The 17,130-nt window shown below is 37.8% G+C and overlaps 1 protein-coding gene across 2 annotated transcripts in view; it reads right to left on the bottom strand.

The window, feature by feature from the left end:
- The window catches only part of SCFD2 (sec1 family domain containing 2), a 503,171-nt gene that overhangs the window by 253,265 nt on the left and 232,776 nt on the right, over positions 1-17,130 (bottom strand). The window lies entirely within an intron of this gene.

Genomic DNA, 17,130 nt, shown 5'->3' with positions numbered 1-17,130 from the left:
CAAGAAAAAACGTAAAGATAATACTAAGGAAGTAATTAAGAATTTGATATTTTTATTTTTACGTGCACATACGCCATCAAAAAATTCCAACAAATATATCCTGATGGCTTTTGTTCTGTTCTAAATTCTGTATATAGCTGACCTGATGTATAACAGCTTCAACACTTCCATTCTAATATCTGGAAGGGCTGCTGCTCTGAAATGCTATAATCACCTCAAAGTCAAAAGCCATTAAATGTTCATTTCTAAAATTAAAGGCATGTACTCATCTCAAATGATGTCATTTGTCTGGGCTTCTGCGTTTCCGAGGAGAACAACTTGAAATAATCAAGAATATAATGTGCAGCCTCCCAAGGTGACCAGTTATAAGATATAGTATGTGCATGTTTTCTGATTTCTCTCGGAGAGCTGTAAGGTTCGGAGGGGAGGAGGGGTGAAGGGGAATGGTAAGCAAGAGATTAAAGTTTAAAAAAATAATAAAGATACATTTACAGAATAAATTGGTGCCTTGAAATATGTTTCTGGGAACAAAATTTAAAGCATCCTACATTTTTAAAATATATGAAAATATGTGCTTCACTTGTTATCCATGGAAGAGATGACCAAAATACTATGAACTATAACCACAGTGTTATTGTTTATGTGGTGCACTGTTTCTATGATTTCACAGAAGGGCTGTGCATTCCCAGTTAGCATGTATCCAATCACATTTTAACTATGAAGAAAACTTTCTTGGCCAAAGATTGAATTCTTTGCAAGGTGGTGATTTGTATGGAAAAGAACCCCCAAATTGTACATCACTATGTGAGAAGAACAGTACAGATTTAATTGTTTTTCTTAACTACCACAACACAAATAAGGAAATAAAGAGTTTAGTCATTTTACAGTATAATTTGGCTTTAAAAAAGCTTCAAAAATTAAAACTCTAAAGCATTTTGCATGTTGGGAAATGTAAGTTGCTAATGAACACTGCACCTCATCAGTTTCCTCTGCCAGTTGGCTTTCTGTCAGGTTGGCAACAACTCAAGAGCCAGACAGGAAAGTTCAGGCGTGTACCTTGAAAGAAAACAAAACAAAACAAAACAAAACAAAAAAAAAACGAACAGAAAAAAATAGAGAAAGGGGCTTCATTTTGTAAACACTTCAATGAAAATTAATACTCCACTTGGGACCAATTCAGTCCAGGTGCTAAGGACAGAATAAACAAGCAACACATGAAGGCCTAAAAAGTCAGGCTTCTGTGGGAATTATATTATTGGTTACATTTAAAACTAAATTTTAAAATATGAATCAATATCAGCATGGTTGCACACATACATTCTCCTTCTGGCTTTAAAAATGTTAATCTTCCATTCTCACATCATAAAATAATGTAAGTCAAAGCCTAGAGCCTGTTGCATCTCTTTCAATATTTTTTTGCTGCAATTTTAGGCTGAAATGGTTGTACCTAAATGTTTTTCCTCCCATTCAAGATCCTAATGAACCTCATTTTGAAATTAGAGGATCCTTTTTACATTCTGATTAAGGATAAATTTACTTTTATGCAATAATGTCTCCTAGAATGTGGGACATAAATTCAGCACCAACATTGTCAACAACTTCCTTTCCAATGTTAGTTTTAATATTTTTATGTTGACAGTATATCCATGCCTTCTTTATTCTAGGCACTGGTGGCCTTAATACACCAACTGCAAAACACATGCAAAACAAAACCCCACCTGATACCTTCACCTGGAAAGCATATATGGGATCAGGCTTTCTGTTTACCAAGTACATATTAAAATACTAACAGTGGTTTTCTCTGGGTAGTGGGTTTATAAATTAGTTTACATTTTATTCTGTGTTTATTAAAGAGCAAAAGATCACACTGAAAATCCTGACTTCACCACTATACAATATATCCATGTAACAAAATTAGACTTGTGTCCCATAAATTTATAAAAATTTTTAAAAATAACTATAACATCTTTCAAGTATTCTAAAATAAAAAAGTATGACTTCTGTAATAAGGAAAAATCCAATTATAAATAATCCATCATAAAGGAAATTATAAACATAAAGAGAGATGTTTTTAAGACACTGTTTTTAGGTTTTTAAGACACTAGAGGAAATTCCATACAATTATTGTTAGGCATACAAAAAATCTTCAAGTAATTGTTTAGATGTCAGTGACATTTTCATCTCTTTATAAGTAAAATATCAAACTCACTGTGAGAGAAGACAAGATACCTCTATTTTTAAAATACAGAGATATAAACCTGGTTCTTTAATGAATGCTCTTATGGTAGACGTATCTAGTTTTTGTACATTGGTATCCCCTCCTTTGTGGAATCACTCCAACTGTCAATCTAAGTGGCAGTTGTGGGACTGCCAATTGCAGTGCTACCCCACTGACCATTTCTTCAAATCCCTTCCCCCATCTCCCCTCTCCCTCTACACACACACAGTTATGGCCACACGACTTTGGTTTGGCCAAAGGGTATCCCATCCCCCTGGCAAGTGACTGAAGGTCAGTCAGCTTCCTTTCCTGGGACTGATTTACAACCTCTGGAAGAAAAAACCCTCTTTTTTCATGGGTTGCTATTCTAGAATGACATAAACCAAAAGTGGTTGGGGGTGATGAGGGGTTATACAGAGGCAGTTGTGATAGGAAAGGATGAGGTCAATAACTAAAAGGAAGAAAATGCATAGAACACTAACTAAAAATGCAGAGAATATAACTAAAAGGAAGAAGATGCAGAGAACACTGATCATGCTGTTTGGCGCCTGCCCCAACTCTCCTAAATATAGCTCTATCTCTGGCAAATATCTCTATCTACACGCAAATATAAAAGGCAAACACCAACCAGAAAAACATATTAGCAAAATATATGACTAAGAATTAATAACTGTAATAATCCAAGTGCTCTGATTTTAAATCATTAAGCATAAAATGAATGATTCAGCAGAAAAAAAGGAAAAAGGCAGTACCAACAAAATGAAATTTATATGTGGGCTCTACTTTGTTCTTTATGATTCCAAATTTTCGACAATGAGAATTTATTACTGTAATAATAGATAAAAAAGCTTAAAGGCATTAAAATATAAAATTATATTTAAGAATGTTGCCTGGGATCAGTATGCAGGACGAATCGGTGGGTATGCAACGAGTCAGAGATGTCAGATAGAAGGCCATGGGCCAATGGGTGTCTGAGATAAAGAGGCATCTTTAGAGAGATCTGAACAGTGTATCAAAGGAAACAGAAATGGGCTGCAGGGAGGTGCTGCCTACCATGGGGGTGAAGGTGAGTCAATGACTCCATTGCTTCCCTCCTGAGATGATGGTGTGACCCTGAAAAAGACAGACAGTACTGAGGAAGAGCTGATTTGGAAGTGGATGACGGAGTATATTGATTCAGATAAAAATAAAAAGCATATGAAGCTAGAACCATAGAATGGCAGAGAAAGAAGAGATCTTAGATTTGTCTAAAACAAGATTCTCATTTTATGATGAGTATACTGAGTCTGCAGCAAGCTCAGTGACTTGCAGGTTACACAACTGTGGGCATACTTAGGAGTGAAAATTCGGCCTCCTCCCCGCTGTGCTCTTTTCCACCACATCACATCATCTCTCCAATTTGATCCATAGCTTTGTGTTCAAGAAAACTACTCTTGTGTTCCATGCATTCCATCTCTTCTCTTTCATGATTGAGAAATATGTATTGTATCTAATGTAGAGTTAACAAGAGTCAGTAATAGCTAATCTCTTAAACAATTCATTGAATAATTACAAACACAATTATTACTGCCAGCATTGTCATAAAAATTGGTGATATGGACAGTATGTGTCATGCATTTGTACACATATAAATATTAGTAGAAGAAGATTCATTCCAGTGTTTCAGATAAGAATAATCATTTTTGTGATGTGGCATGGAAAAATTAAGTACTGGAGAAAGTAATTTGTAGTGATCCTTTAATATGTTAGCAAATTACTTAACTAGTTAGCTACCTCAATAGGAAGCTCTAAGTATCTTTCTACATAGCTTGTGATATATTTTAAATATGTATTAAACATCTTAAACTTCACTGATACAGTGTTTAGTAATATGTGCTATGGGTAACTATTTTAATATGTTGGATAGTAAAACTAAATATAACGGTTCCAACATTTCTCCTGGGAGTGATTTTGGCAGACATATGTTCTTCGTCAGAGTTTCCAGCAGAAATCTTAGAAATCAAGAGAAAAAATAGACCCTATTATACCAAACAACGTTGCAAACCACAATAGAAAACAAGTATTTAAAGCTGTTTTTTGTTTTCTTTTGTTTTGTTTTGGCAGCCCTGAAATAACAAATCTGAAACACTAGAAATGAAGATGTATTCTGTAATGGAAAAGTCTAATGCTGGCATGGCACAATAAATGAGAATATTTAAATTAGAAACAAGAGATTAGGCAAAATCCTTTCTGAAATGAGTGTTTCCCCTACACCCTGAAGTTTTCTTTTAGCTGAGTGGGTGGATTTGACAGTCATTGTTTTGTACACTTTCACTTACTGTAATGAGTTAAAATTTTCATTCAAGTGTGGGTGACATGAAAGCTGGTGATGGACGTGTAGAATCAGTCTTCCAGTTGCCATAGCAACATCCTTGTCACCACCAAGCCAGGAGGTATGCTTAAGGTTTAAGGGACAATTTTTCAAGGAAAAGATTTTCAAAATCCTGAAAACTGTCTTTCAACTGGAATACTGTCCTGAGGAGCAGAAATATGCAGGTATACATATCCTGAAATTTGATGAATTACTGAGGAAAAACTGTGGGATGAGAGAAGAATGCAGAGGTGATAATAAGGGAAGCATAAGAGGAAAAATTCTTATTAGCTCCTTGTCTTTTACAATTCTCTGTTTGAGGCCGGGTGCGGTGGCTCATGCCTGTAATCCCAGCACTTTGGGAGGCCGAGGCGGGTGGATCACAAGGTCAGGAGATCGAGACCATCCTGGCTAACACAGTGAAACCCTGTCTCTACTAAAAATACAAGAAATTAGCCGGGTGTGGCGGCGGGTGCCTGTAGTCCCAGCTACCCGGGAGGCTGAGGCAGGATAATGGCGTGAACCCGGGAGGCGGAGCTTGCAGTGAGCCCAGATCGCGCCACCGCACTCCAGCCTGGGTGACAGTGTGAGACTCCATCTCAAAAAAAAAAAAAAAAAAAAAAAAAAATTCTCTGTTTGGAAGTACTTCATATGTTATAAAGAAGACTCACTTTCTACAAGGCTGGAGAAAATTACTTGGCTAAGTATGAAAAATGCTTTGTTTGAAAGACATAACTTCTCAAACATAATAAACAAAATGTCCATGCCTTGTGCTAATGGAGATGAAAGCTTTTATAATTAAGTGGTAGCCATGAAGAACAATAATAATTTTATATGGTCTACATTAGACCCAGACTTTTCCAAAGAAGAGAGATAACATAAACAAACCATTGCAAATAGATTTTTATTACTGGTTGTAGAATGTGGTCTTGTTTTACTATGGATAAGAATACATACATGGTTTCCTTTGGAAACTAGAGCTAAAGACATTAACATGAGCTGCCTTCCACAACCCAAGGAAAAACAAATCCTCAACTCCTTCCTCATTCACAGTTGATAAGACTCTGCTCTGTTAGATTTCTAGTGGGGAATGTAAGAGAACCCCAATTGAAAGCTCACTAGACTATGCCTACCTTCCCAGTGTCTTTAAGAACACTGCTTTCCATTTGTCTGTCAATGAACATTTAGGTTGTTTCCATAGCTTGACAATTATGAATAGTGCTTCAGGGAATATCAGAATGCCAATATCTCTTTGAAAAAATGGACTATTCATTCAACCTTAAAAAAGAAGAAAATTCTGTAATATGTGACAACATGGATGAACCTTGAGGACATTACAGTAAGTGAAATATGCCAGTCACAGACGGGCACATACTGTGTGATTCCATTTATATGAGGTATAGGTAAATTCATAGAATCAAAGAGTGAAATGATGGTTACCCAGGGCTGGGGTGAGGGGAACTGGGGAGTTGCTTGCTAATCAATGGGCATAAAGTTTCAGGTATGTAAGGTGAAAGAGTAGAACTTATTCTACTTATTCTGCTGTGCAACATGGTGCCTATGGTTAACAATACCGTACTTGTACACTTCAAAACTTAAGAGGGTAGATCTCATGTTAAGTGTTCTTATCACAATAAAATAAAATTTTTAAAAAAACAGTGCTTTTTAAACCAGACCTGTCTTTCCTCATTTGTTATACATGGTTGAATTTAAACAAGGTAATGAACAGGTGAGAAAAATAGAGAAGAAAAAATTTAGAGAAGAACTAAAATCAAAATTTTTAAAAAGTTGATAATTTTTAAAAAGCGTGGTTCACTACAAAGGTAATTTATACATTTTATGCAAATAAATGTGAAGCTTTTGATTATTCCAATTCGAGTAACAGGAATCTCTATACCATTATTTTATGTCAAAGTTTTGGGAATTAAATAGCAAAGGAAGCACAGATATAGCTGTAGCTAGAAAACATACCATCTTGACAGAACATGAGGAGAGCCTCACACTTTTCCATAAAACTTACTTTTCACATTCTAGTTTCTTAAAGACCTAGAACTCAATTAGTGCAATTCCTACCAATGCAGAAGGCCCAGTGTCAGTCAGTTCCTCATGCTGGGAAGCTCTTCTCATGGAGTAAATCAGACGTTCTAGCTGGCTTTAGTTTCCAGAGATGTCTGCCTTGTATTTAACCCAAAACTGCCTCTCAGCCTTTTCTGTTCAATAGACAGAGTTCTATGAGAAGCCTACTTCCACTTAAATGGTAACTTTATAGAATCTATTTGAAAAAAAAAAAAAAAACCTATTCTACATCACTAGTAAACTTAAGCCAGATTAAAATGTAAACAAATGTAATTTTTTTTTTTTAGTTAAAAGTAATCAAAAAAGGAGATCATTGGGTAGTTTCCCTTGCTTTCTGATAAAAGTACAGGGCATCATTTTATCCATCTGGAGATCTTTTAGATTTCTAATAATTTCTAGAGTTAGAAATTCAAAAGCATTCCTCTGTAATCAATGCCTAAGGCGGGGGCTCTAGAATAAAGACTGGAAATTGTTAAGTCCACAAGCTGAATTCTGTCCCCCAATAAGATTTCTTTGACTCATGTAATGTTTTGGAAAATAAACCAATTTCTTAAACTTTGGTGATTTCAAATTTTTAAAAATCCAGATTCCTGGTTTCTTGAGAGATGGCAATACCAGACTCATGCTTCCCTGGCAAAAATAAGAGGATCTCAGGCCAGGCGTGGTGGCTCACGCCTATAATCCCAGCACTTTGGGAGGCCGAGGTGGGCGGATCACAAGGTCAAGAGATCAGAGATTGAGACCATCCTGGCCAACATGGTGAAACCCCATCTCTACTAAAAATACGAAAAATTAGCTGGGCATGGTGGTACGTGCCTGTAGTCTCAGCTACTCGGGAGGCTGAGGCAGGAGAATCGCTGGAATCCAGGAGGCAGAGGTTGCAGTGAGCCAAGATTGTACCACTGCACTCCAGCCTGGCAACAGAGCGAGACTCCATCTCAAAAAAAAAAAGAGGATCTCCAGTTTGACACAGTCTCCACCACTCCCTATTGCCCCTTTTAGTAAGACTATACATCCCTGCCATTTATCATTGCATTTTCACTGTTGTTTCCCCAAAACCTAACCTACTTTACTTATTTATATTTCTTGCTAGCCTCTGTAAATACCTGAGTTTGAGATTCCTGTGCTAACCCATGATTTCAACCATTTTTAAAGTATGAAGACACAATATAATTATGCTTTTGATACCTGTTAATTGAAAAATGGGAAAAAATTATGCAACTTCAGCACTGTCTTTAAATAAATTTATCTTTTATAAATCACAACTGTATCTACAAATATTTGTATATTTATATGCGAGAGTAATATTTAGTTCATGGATGATACATAAAGCACACATGAAGCAGTGAACCTTTGCACTAAATCTTACGTTTTCCCAGGGATCCGTAAGCCAAAGGTTGGGAATCACTGGTCTAGTAAAAGGAATTCTAGACTGGGAATTGGGAGACACAAACCTTAGTCCTATCCCCTCATTGAACAGGCTATGATTGGTGATTTGAGGCAAGTCAAATAACCTTTTGTGGCCTCAATTAACCTTGTTGTCCTCATGAGCAGAGCGAATAGACTAGATAATTGTTGAGAACATTTTCATCAATAAAACACAATAATATTATGCCTTATGACTCCTTTTACCTACCATAAAAACCCAGACATCCACAAAACTCCCAAAAAGTATACTTTGATGGATTAAAGGAAAGAATTGCCATGGAAAACCTGAAAACACAATGAAAACTAACTCTACCATTTCCAGATTTAGACACAATACCATATTGTCTGTCCCAAACCATGTTTGAAAAACTAGTAGTGTATCTGCAAATAAATTCTCCCAAAGAGAAGTTCGTATTACAGATACATTTCACTTGAATTCAGATATTTGGGCTACATTTATTAGACATGCAAGTTTATGGAAATCAGCACACAACTACTAAGAGTCAGAGTCAAAACCAGAACCCAGATCCACTTGACTCCGAATCCTGTGCTCAGAGCCTCTACATTCTATTACCACTGTCCCAGGGTTTCAATGCTTAGAGAGCTTAGACTAATGCTAGGTACATAAATGTGGTCAATAAATATTGATAATCTGAGAATGTTTATGATATAAGTCCAGCACACAATAGATCATTATTTCAGTATACACTGTAAAAAATTTTAATATTATAACTGTAATATTAAAACACTGGGCATCACTCCAACTCACAGTATCTTGCCTTAGAATTTCCTCTGTTAGAGAAGTCTGTAATTGTAGCAAATACAAGTTTCCTACCTAATGTACATTTTCACCTTCTATCTTCTAACAGAATCCTTACTTTGTTTATGACAAATATACACCCAGTTACAATATACACTCATCAGATTCTCTTGCAGTCAGAGGTTGCCATGAAACCGAGATCTAGCCAAGGATGCAAGTCTTCTGAGTGGGGTTTTCAAGAAAGCTATTGTTTTCCTAATAAAAAAGGACAGATTTGGCCAGTATATGCCTTTTACCTTCATCCTTCCTCACTTCTTGCCCAAAGCATGGACACTTCTCCCTGGAGGGGAAGCATCCAGCGCATGACCATGATGATAAAAACCACACCTAGGACAGTGAAGGAGGAAGTCAGAAAGAGCATGAATTCTGTCTGGACTTCTTGCTTAGAAAAACAAACCCCAGTTGTTATGCTAATATGGTAAAGTTTTCATTGTATACAACTGGGTATCCTAATGCATATAAAGCTATAGTAATTGATAGTCCCAAATTATCAACAGTAAAATAAGAGTTTGATAAATGTAAATTACAGTTCTTAGGGTATTATCATGCCTCTATCATGAACCACTGCATAGATACTTTGAGTTATTCATTCTCTAGCTTTACACTAAGCCTAAACAGATCTAGCCCTTGTTGACCTGGACTTTAAAGATCCTATAGAAACACAGGGAAAATCAATGAGTAATAATGTGAGTAAATCAATGAGTAATAACAAAACATGTTTAGCAAGACAAATTTTTCCAAAGTAGTTTTTTGTGTCAAAAAGTAATATTAAAGTCTTGTTTTCCTTTGTTTCCTGATTCAGAGCCATCTGACCAATATACCCTAAAGCATTGGTTTGCTCCTAATAGGTCAGAGGTGTGCCAAGCTGCTGCTTCACCTCAGTCCACAGGTCAACTGGGTAGGACCTAGACTGGCCAGAGCCCCCAGGGCTGGTTGCCTTTGTTCATAAGAGTCTCGTCCACTTACCTCAATCTACTATGCAAACATTCTCATTGTCTATGCACATGATGAGAAAAGGGTGGGGAAGCACTACCCTATATGACAGCTAGATGCTATCAAAATCATAATGGTGGTGGGAGAAAAATAGCCTATTTATAATACTAGATGGACCAAACATTAGTTAACACACATAACATCATTTTATTCTCAGCAAAATCAAGAATGGTCAATAGGGCAGTTACGTTTATATCAAGGTTCAAGGATGGATGATTTGCCCACTAACACTCACTGCTGAAAGACAGCAGAGCCCAGACTTTTAAATCAAGAATTTCTACATCCAAACACTATGCTTTTTTTGATATTACCTCTCTATATGATGACATTCCAAGTTTACACAGATCTTTAAAAATAGTGTTTTGATTTCGTTCTCTGAAGAAAATTCAAATGGTTTTCTTTGTTTTCTCTTGTGACTGCCATGCAAACACTAACGTATGTTGAAACTGATACTCTCTTAGAACTTAGCATGACTGAGAAAGCATAACACTAATCAACATACTTGGCTGTACCAATTTTCTTTTTACAGCTCCCTACCATTGAAAAGCAGAGAGCCAACCCTTGTCATTTTGTGTGAGTAGAAAAGTGAATTTTTGCCCACCACGCTAGAAATCTCCTCAAAAGTATCTATGAAAAAGTGAACAGAATAAAAGTAAAAGAGTATGCTGCCATTGAGTATGCTTAAATTTTTGTTTTGTTTTGCTTCATTTTGTCAGAGATTTGTATTGCCTTTCCATACAAGGGAAGAATATACAGAAATTAAAGAAACTGTCAAAAGTAAACTACATATTTAACAGATGAAAGAAAATCCCTCTCCCCCTCCCCCTCCCTCTCGTCTCTGTCTCCCCTTTGCACGGTCTCCCTCTGATGCCGAGCCGAGGCTGGACTGTACTGCCGCCATCTCGGCTCACTGCAACCTCCCTGCCTGATTCTCCTGCCTCAGCCTGCCGAGTGCCTGGGATTGCAGGCGCGCGCCGCCACGCGTGACTGGTTTTTGTATTTTTTGGGAAGACGGGGTTTCGCCGTGTTGGCCGGCCTGGTCTCCAGCTCCTGACCGCAAGTGATCTGCCAGCCTCGGCCTCCCGAGGTGCCGGGATTGCAGATGGAGTCTCGCTCACTCAGTGCTCAATGTTGCCCAGGCTGGAGTGCAGTGGCGTGATCTCGGCTGGCTACAACCTCCACCTCCCAGCCGCCTGCCTTGGCCTCCCAAAGTGCCGAGATTGCAGCCTCTGCCCGGCCACCACCCCGTCTAAGAAGTGAGGAGCGTCTCTGCCTGGCCGCCCATCGTCTGGGATGTGAGGAGCCCCTCTGCCCAGTCGCCCAGTCTGGGAAGTGAGGAGCGCCTCTTCCCGGCCGTCATCCTGTCTAGGAAGTGAGGAGCGTCTCTGCCCTGCCGCCCATCGTCTGGGATGTGGGGAGCGCCTCTGCCCCGCCACCCTGTCTGGGATGTGAGGAGCGCCTCTGCCTGGCCGCGACCCCGTCTGGGAACTGAGGAGTGTCTCTGCCGGACCGCCACCCCATCTGGGAGGTGAGGAGCGTCTCTGACCGGCCGCCCAGTCTGAGAAGTGAGGAGCCCCTCTGCCCGGCAGCTGCCCCGTCTGGGAAGTGAGGAGCCCCTCCGCCCGGCAGCTGCCCTGTCCGGGAGGTGGGGGGCAGCCCCCGCCCGGCCAGCCGCCCCGTCTGGGAGGTGGGGGGCGCCTCTGCCCGGCCACCCCATCTGGGAAGTGAGGAGCCCCTCTGCCCGGCCGCCACCCCATCTGGGAGGTGTACCCAACAGCTCATTGAGAACAGGCCATGATGACGATGGTGGTTTTGTCGAATAGAAAGGGGGGATGTGTGGGGAAAAGAAAGAGAGATCGGATTGTTACTGTGTCTGTCTGGAAAGAAGTAGACATAGGAGACTCCATTTTGTTCTATACTAAGAAAAATTCTTCTGCCTTGGGATGCTGTTAATCTATAACCTTGCCCCCAACCCTGTGCTCTCTGAAACATGTGCTGTGTCCACTAAGGGTTAAATGGATTAAGGGCGGTGCAAGATGTGCTTTGTTAAACAGATGCTCGAAGGCAGCATGCTTCAAGAGTCATCACCACTCCCTAATCTCAAGTACCCAGGGACACAAACACTGCGGAAGGCGGCAGGGCCCTCTGCCTAGGAAAACCAGAGACCTTTGTTCACATGTTTATCTGCTGACCTTCCCTCCACTATTGTCCTATGACCCTGCCAAATCCCCCTCTCCGAGAAACACCCAAGAATGATCAATAAATACTAAAAAAATAAAAAATAAAAAAAGAACAAAAAGAAAAAGGGATATCATTTAAACACAGTATGTAGAAAAGAATAATTATTGAATCTGTACTGGTCTTTAACTTTTACACTTTGATCTTTAATTCTGTTATTGTGATTGAGTCCAAAGAAAAATAGTATGAGTAAAATAAAAAGAACACCAAAAATGCTAATATATATATATATATATATAAAAATTTTAATCCACAGGGCAATCACCATCAAGAGATATTATTAAAATAAAATTTAAGTTTCCTAGCCTTGTTTTAGAAAGCTGGGCAACCAATAGATTTCAATGGCTTGAAGTGATACTTTAATTTCTTTATAACAATGCAGAAACTAAAGAGGATGCATTCATAAAAATAGGGAGGTATGGCAAGATCTATAAGTAGCTAATACAGACAGATTAATAAGCATAGGCAATATCTAACATATTAACCAGAATATTAATTCTCTGTTCAGAATACAAGAACATAATGGGATGGTTGAGCATGCACGGCATAAAACGATATATGTAAGCAAACATGAGTTACAGAATATAATACATGAAATGGTTACCACAGGTGAGGTTGTGGCAGGTTTAGAATATCATGTTTAAAGACATGGGCTACAGATCCACAATACCTGGGCTCAATTCCAGGCTCTACTGTTTATCAGTTGGGTGATGTTAGCACACTTAAATTTTTAGTATACAAAAATGGTTACTTTCTTGATCCTATCAACAGTTAAGATGGTAATGGAGGGTAGCCAATCATATACCCAAAAGATACAGTCCTGAACTCCCTAATCCTTAATGTTGAAATCCTAAAAGATCAGAAGCCCTAAAGCTGAAATCCTAAACATTGCAATCCTAAAAGTATAATTCTGGAAAAAAAATTTTTTAATCTTTAATGATATTTACATTTTTAAAAGGTGATTTATTTGATAAACAACATGACAGAACATTCCATAAGCCACTTTACACAATAAAACAGCCAATGATAATCTATATTTTTGTAAGCATAAACACTCAGGTATACTAATGACAGTCACAGAGGTATAACAGTTAAGATGAGAGGAAATATATTTATAGAGAAATAGGGTCAAAAAGGGAAATGTATACATATATCCCTCTAATTGGTAATTGTGTGCACCCAGCTTTAAGTAACTGCAATCATCTGAATTACTATGATGAACAACCTCTTGTCTTTTGACAAGATTGATCAAAAACCAAAATGGCTGAGACAGGAAAAAAACAAAACAAAACACACAACGAGTCACTACCCACAAGAGCCAAGATTTTGAGAAATTTTGTCTTTCACAAGTGCAGATGTATGAAAAGGACACCTCTTCATTTACTGAGGAAGTTTCAATGCTTTTATATACATGTACAATGCTTACACACAAAGTCAATGTTGTGATAATGTACATTTGTGGAGTCAAATTTGAAAAAAAAAACATTAAATCAGTTAGAACTCTTTGAAAGTCTCTACACATTTTATACCTCCAATTTATACTGGATGTTGGTAACATGGCTGAGGCTGAAGAAGCCTCGGTTCTGGGGATCAGTGATGTAAGTTCTGGAGTCTAAAGTCCAGCAAGCCTGGAGTTCTGATGTCTAAGGCAGCAAAAGAAAAGTCTGTCCCAGCTCTCAGAGAAAGACCAATTTGCTTTCTGTATTATTATAGTTCTATCCCGGCCCCAGCTGTTTGGATGCTGCCCACCAACACCGAGGGTTGATCTTCCCCACCAAATCCACTCAGGCTCACACACTCATTTCCTCTGGAAACACCTTCACAGACACACCCAAAATAATGTCTTACCAGATTTCTAGGTATTCTTTAATACAGTCAAGTTGACAAGTAAAATTAAGTCCACAAGTCCACCCCTTGTCAACTTGACAACCATGCACATCTTCTTAAACCATACTTAATTTCCAAATAAAGACAATAACAAGAAAATGGTTCCACCAAACATGATTCAACTACCCTGTGTTTGTGATTTTCAGGATTTTAGATGTCAGGAACTTAGGCTTTAGGGATTTTGATCTTTCAGATATCAACACTTGGAGCTGGTGTTCAGAAATGTGTCTTTTAGGATTATCCAAACCTATAAAACTAAAGCACTATATAGAAAGTAGAATTGTTATTCAATTGTTAATCAATTCCTTATTTTCAATAATTCTTTTTAACCAAATTTTCATCAACCACAAAATGTGCATGAGGCATACAATAAATTTTGCCACTCAGTAACAAGAAAGCCAAAACTGTACATCAGAATAACATGAGTGCAAACCTTATGCCAACTTTCCAACAGCAAACTGTAGGCAAGTTCGCTGTAAAAGCCAGGCTAACCTAGTTCCAGCACACACAAAGCACATTTGGAAGGCAATTCAGTTTTCCAATATATACTGGGATATCCTTTCCTATTCTACAAGACCGAGTCAGAATCACCACTGCCCCAATACTATGCTTTTTATCCTGAGATGTAAATCAATAATCATTTCAGCAGCTAAGTGAAAACACAAATGCTTCTTTTCAGTACATTTTTGATTTCTCAATATACTTAGTAAGAGATATGCCTATACTGGCCAAGTAAGTCTATCTTCAGAAATAAAGTCCTATTGGTCTTCACAAGGGCTGAAAAAATGTGTGTGTGTGTTCCAGTGGTAAGTTTGAATATGTCAAATTTATTTGACATCTTCTTTGCCCTGTTTAAAGTGTATATCCAAAGTTAATCTAAGCTGCAGTGTGTACTTAGTATTATAAGATATCTCTAAAACTTAAAAATATGCTAAAATTTCCACAAATTCTTAATTTTTAATCTTTAATTTCTGAGTATACAAATTTTCCTAATATTAGTACGAATGCACAGAAGTATTTTAAAAGCAAGAACATGCAATATCCTAAGCAACCATAAATAGAGAAACTAATTAAAAAATGAAGTGCTGGCCAATGAACACCTTGAGTGAATATCAAATGAATATTCTTACAGCATGATTTCAGTTCCAAAAGTACCATAGCAACATATAAATGTTTTAAAAAGCTATCCAAATAACCTAGGTTAAAACATGTCATCTTGTTATCTGTTTCCAAAATTATGCTTCTTAGGAATAACTTTTAATTAAATGCTCCTAGCATTCGAACCTACTCTTCCAAGCACTGTATAAATCATATTAAAACTTTCTAAGTTGATATTTATTGATGGCCAAACACATGCAATCACACATAGTGTTATACTTAATGAAATGGCTTTAAGTTTTTCTTAAAAGGATTTTAAGTTGGCAAATAGGTTTTATACTAAGCAAGAAAATGTTTCATTTCTGTGGAAACTTCATTCAATTCCCATCTTGACAGGGTTTCATTTTCTATAACCAACCATAAGAAAGGTCAACAGTGGGCACAAAGTAAAGTTCACATGCATGAGAGACTAAGGTTTACAGCTGCACATTCTGCTCCCGAGAAGTCTGGACACTTCTCCCAGAGAGGCCCAACAGAGGACAAGAGGAAAAGATGGAGGATATATAAGCGGCCTCAGCTGCAACTTCCTGAATGAAGAAGTCTTCATACACCTAAACATACACACACATACACACACCAGCAAATGAATGGAAATGTGGTACATTTTTAAAGTACTCACATTTCACATAGAACTTTTAATAACTTCTTACTTTCAGATAGACACAGGCTCAATCCATACGCATGGAAATTAGCTTTACACAAAATATAAATAATGAATTTGATACAAAATAACATGAATGCCTTCATGAGTTATATTGCAGTTATTATTGGAAGTGAAGGTAGTTAGATTTTATGATGTTTAATCATATTTCCCTAAAATTAGCAGAACCTACTTTACTGGGATGTTTAGGTATTATTCTGGATAATACCAATTAATTCAAATTCAAAATAAAATAAGAAAAGTCAAAATATAAGGCTGGGCATGGTGGTTGACAGTTGTAATCTCAGCACTTTGGGAGGCCAAGGAGAGAGGATCGCTTGAGCCCAGGAGTTTGAGATCAGCCTGGGCAACACAGTGAGGCCCCATCTCTATTTAATTAAAAAAAAATACACATACACACATATGTAATATATGTGTGTATACATGTGTGTGTATATATAAGTATATATGTTATATATACACACATGTGTGTGTGCATGTGTATATATACATATACATGTATATATATGGACTTATATATGATATATATTATCTGTACACATACAGATATATATACTGGACATATAGATACAGGTGTGTATATATATACACACACAGGTATATATACATTGGAAATTGGAATATATATATTTTTTATATATAATATATATATAATATATAAAAACACTACTGAAAATGGCAATTTCCAATCCTATAATATTGTGTAACATCTCAAAGAAACAGTTTTTAAAGTTTGAAATGACAATCTCACAGAGAATATATCAATAGGAAACTCTTTGAATAGGATGTACTACATTTTATTTTTCCTTACAGATAATACTCTCTGTATTTTGCTATTTTAACAAGGTCTAGGCTCTAAGGAATATTAATTAGACACGCAATTAGAAGAGAGGCCATGTCACTACCATGCCATTGCAGAAAAATACTGCAGTGGAAACCTCTAATCCTATAGGCCAGGGGTCGCCAACCCTGGGCTGCAGACAGGTACCCATCCATGGCCTGTTAGGAACCGGGCACAGCAGGAGGTGTGCAGTGGGCAAGCAAGCATTACTGCCTGAGCTCCGCCTTCTGTCAGATCAGCGGCAGCATTCGATTCTCATAGGAGTGTGAACCCTACTGTGAACTGCACATATGAGGGATCTAGGTTGCATGCTCCTTATGAGACTCTAACTAATGCCCGATGATGTGAGGTGGAACGGTTTCATCATGAAACCATGCACCTCCATCCCTGTCCCCTGATGGCTGCCCTTGGTGCCAAAAATGTTGGGGACTGTTGCTATAGGCTGGCTAGCATTCATCAG

This window comes from Pan troglodytes, chromosome 3 (assembly GCF_028858775.2).
Source record: "Pan troglodytes isolate AG18354 chromosome 3, NHGRI_mPanTro3-v2.0_pri, whole genome shotgun sequence".
Lineage (NCBI taxonomy): Eukaryota > Metazoa > Chordata > Mammalia > Primates > Hominidae > Pan > Pan troglodytes.
The sequence above is the reverse complement of the archived record's forward strand: the minus strand, read 5'-3'. Positions and strand labels throughout refer to the sequence as shown.